The sequence below is a fragment of the Lathyrus oleraceus genome, chromosome 3, assembly GCF_024323335.1.
Source record: "Lathyrus oleraceus cultivar Zhongwan6 chromosome 3, CAAS_Psat_ZW6_1.0, whole genome shotgun sequence".
Lineage (NCBI taxonomy): Eukaryota > Viridiplantae > Streptophyta > Magnoliopsida > Fabales > Fabaceae > Lathyrus > Lathyrus oleraceus.
Genome location: NC_066581.1, coordinates 40,581,843 through 40,586,399, shown reverse-complemented (window position 1 = coordinate 40,586,399; position 4,557 = coordinate 40,581,843).

Genomic DNA, 4,557 nt, shown 5'->3' with positions numbered 1-4,557 from the left:
CAATAGTCACCATCTGAACATGCATCTGTAAGAATCAACCCTCCCCTCACAGGTGAATTCTAATCAGGTCATCCTAAGGCAGATAATGGTCTCGACAATCGGGCAAAGATACTCAATGGGTTTGCCCTTTCGGGTGTGCCATTGTAGCTCTCCTGAGATCGTCTAAACCAAAGATCCGGGAATGATCGGTCACCGAAGTCAACAGCTCAGATGAGGTGACTCAACCAGAGTGGATACTCCAGAAAGGAAGGGCACTATCAAATGAACCTCGCCCGGCTTGTGGTATGTCACGTTGCAACAATATGCTGATAAAGCAAATGAGGAACGTGAGACCACACTAATCCTAGGTGTATACTCGGGCCTGGGTTTTAGCCCCACTCAGAACACCCACCCCAAACAGTGGAACCACCTGCACAAAGGACGGCAACATGATAGTATGATGCATGCAAATATTTATGCAAATATATACACAACAGAATAATAAATGCAATAAATAAAGCGCCACAAGCAACCTAAACTATCCTAGAACGCTAGGAGAGACTCGCTTAGGGAAGATGGACCAGCACAGGTCAACATCTTATAGTCCCCAGTGAGGTCGCCAGCTGTCGCATCCGCGAAAAACAACCGGCGGGCTGAAACAAAAACAACACAGAGCCGCCACCGTGCGTTATTTATCCCAAAGAGGGAAAGGAAACGCTCGAAGTAAACCTGGGAAAAGCATGGTCTCGCGACCAAAGAGAATGGGATCGGGAGTCGGTTACGCAAGGGGAAGGTATTAGCACCCCTCACGTCCGTCGTACTCGACGGGATCCACGCTCAAAAGATAGGTTAAGGTTGCTAAAACAAACATCACACACACACACACACTGAAGACAACACAGGTGGGGGAAAAGAGGAGAGGGCTCGCTAGGACATTGCGTCCTATGCCTACGTATCTCGTCTGGAACGAGAATCAGAGCTGCCGTAGTTCGGCTCACGCACGCCAAACAAGACACACACAAACACAGGCAAACATGGAACCCGAACGCCAATCGCTGGACTTACATCGGCTTCCGAACCAAACAAACACAATCAGGATACGGACAGCCAATCGCTGGTCTTACATCCATATCCCGACACACAAGAAAAAATAAATAACAACAAGTTACTAAGGAGTCAGGCACTCGAGCCTAGCAACTGTCAAGCAAACGCACACAAAAAGAAGAAAAGGTTGGAAAAACAAAAAGGGTGCCCGGAGAGACCTCGCACGGTCTCCTGCCTACGTACCTCATCTGGTATGAGGATCAGGGCGACGTAGTTCCCCTTAACGGCAGAAGAAAATCTAACCAGATACAAAGGGAGACACACTACTAGGGAGCTGGACTCGAGCCTAGATGTTATCATGCATATCATCCCTAAGTTATGGTTTCTATCCTAACTTGCACAGGCAGCAAGCTAATCCTAAACAGGTAAAGCAGAGCATGCAAGCATAATCAAAACAAAGCAAACATTCACAATTAGCACACACTATATCCAGACAAAGTGGGCTCAAACAAAGGGTTAGGCTGCAAAAGCAAACCAACTGTATCAGGTGATGTTAGCTCTTAACCCTGACATTGAGAGTCAGGGTGAAGCCAGATGAAGTGGAAGTGAGGGGTGTGCCTCACAGCTCTTATCCCTGGCCAGGGAGAGCTTCAGACAAAGAAGTGTGGGTCCAGAAAGTGGGAACCCTTCTACACTTATGACACTGACTCAATTGTACAACTGTACATGGATCTTGGGTTAGGATCCACAAGGCATCAACATGTAATGTGAGCCAAGGGACGACTCAACAGATTAGCAGGAGGTGGATTACACACCTCTTGTGTCTGCCAATTGCCTTAACAAAGGTCTTTTCCTGCTTGGGGACAAAAATAAAATGGCACAAACATTGCCTCTTAAGGAGGACTTCAGACAGGTGCCTGGCCAAGTAACAGGCCAGGTCTTCCAGACTACATGGAGTTAGTGATTCTACCTCAATTGGTTAACACAACCAAGCAGCAGCACAAGCAAGTTCACAATGAACTATAGCAACTAAGGTACCTGAAATCAATCTAACATAATCAGTACTCAGCACAAAACAGTCAAACAGACAAACTAAAAGTCAACAGTTAACTGTACATAAGCAATGCATCAAGCAAAGCACAAGCCAATGCTCTACACAAATGAATTAGAAACCACCTACAAAACAAAATCAATGTTAATCAACATCAATAAAACAAGCAACTCAAACCAAGTGCATTGATTCCTCCATTCCATTTGCATTTTGTCCTGAAAACACAACTCAATCATGAGAAGCAAACCCCTAGGACAAAGCCTAGGGTCCAACAGGGATCAAAAATTCAAAACAGAACATGAAAATTATCAAAAATCAAGTTCAATCAATTTAGAATCATGTCCAATTGGTCTCATATTCATATCATCAACCATTATCATTTCATGAGGTAAAGAGTACAAAGCATGCAATTTAGAACCTCAAAGGACCAAACAGAAAGATCCAATCCAAAATCAATCCAAAATAATTCAATAAATCTCCAAACAATTCACAGCTAAACAGAATTCATTACATGTCAATCACACCAAATTTCAAGCCAATTGGACAATGGGAAGCAAGTCAATTAAATTCATCAATTTAAAGCATGCTCATACAAGTCCAAACAAGGCACAATATCATGTATCAACTTCAAGCAAGCATACAACAGTGTAGGAACATGATAAATGCACCAAACCAAAACTAAGATACACTTTAATGTGTCTATAATCACTCCACAAAATTTCAAGTCCATCCAATACATATCCAGAATTTCACAAATCAATTAAAAACATGTCTCACAAGAAGTCAACAATTGGTCAAACATAAAGGAAATTCTCAATCAAATTGGAAACACATCCAAAAATTCCAGAAAAATTCACATGTGAACCTAACATCCCTAATCATCATCATGCATAATTTCAGCTCATTACAAATTCATATGGCATGGTAACAAAATTCATGAAGTCAGACAAGAAATGCTGTGACACAAATTGTCACACCTCTAAAGATCATGTCATATCTCACAATACAGGAACTCAAAAATCACAAACCATACACCAAAATGTCCATTAAGGTCTCTAGAATAAGCATGCAAAATTTCAAGAATTTATAATTAAGCATCATCATTTTATGAGCAAAATGTCAAGCAAGGTGCAAGAAAGAACACTCTTAAACAAACCCTAGGCCATTCCATAAATTACACGTGCACAATTTTATTAAAAATAACCAAAAAAAAGTAGAGACTACAAGGATCATTCCACAAAAAATCTCACATTATTTGGACAAAAATTGGATGAGATATGAATTTTCTAATGTCATGAAAAAATAAAAATGAGTGAAATGGAGGCATGTGAATCATGTGGAGGCAAGGAAATTAATTCAATAGCCAAAATAAGAAATGGCACAGCACGGGATCGAAGGGAGGTCCCCTTTTGAATAGGCAGCGCGCGCTCAAACAGCCAACAGCATGAACAGTACCGAAATTTTGGATCTAGCATGGAAATTTGGAAATATTTTCAAGTGTTCTTCATGTTCTTCATACATTCATAGGTCCAAGAACAAATGTTCACCAAATTGGACAAACTTTATATCAATGGAAAGGTCTTCTAATGTACATCATGAATCCATAATTATTTTGTCCTAATTCTCACTAAATAAAAAGAATCGAATCAAAACATAAACATGCATGAAACTTCAAATCATCATAACTCTCTCATTTCTCAACCAAATTTAGTGAAACGAATTGCAGAATTTTCTACTAAGAAAGATCTATCCAAATCATCAATCAATTTCAAGAATTATTGGATTTGAAAAATCACCTTGATTTGAGCACAGTGATGAATTAGCGTGTATTAGGCTTTGAAATGTGAAAACAGAACTTCTATGATGCTTGTAGAAGTGAATGGAACAAAGATTGGATGTTGATTGTACACGAACTTGATGAAATCTCAAATTGCCATGGATGCACCTCACTTTAACAGTCCAAAATCCAGCTTGAATTCCAATGGTTCTTGCTCCAATTAGCTTCAATAATGATTGTAGATGATGAAACAATGAAGATCTAAGCAAGGTTTTTGAAGAAATTGCAAAAAAAGTGAAGATGAAAAGTTGAGAGAATTGTGCAATTTTGGATCTAGATCTGAAATTCTGTTATGGTTATGGTGAAAACGGTTACAATTATCCTTTTATATATGATGTTAATCATGATTCTAATCCTAATTAGTGCTAATGAAATGGATTAGTGAAAATGCATTTTCATGCTAAATGCCAATTTTGTCCTTTCACCTCACTTAGGTCAAACCAATGTAACAGTGAAATTTCTTTGTTGCAGCAAATTCCAAATGGCATTTGTGAGCTAGTGCAAAAGGAATGGAGTGAAAATAATGAATATTTCTCAAAAACACCTTTTTCCCTCCACTTTTTAAAATTGGTCCACTTGAAAAATGGACTTTTTATGTGATGAGTTTTGATGAAATGTGATGATGGATTATGATAGTACATGTCAA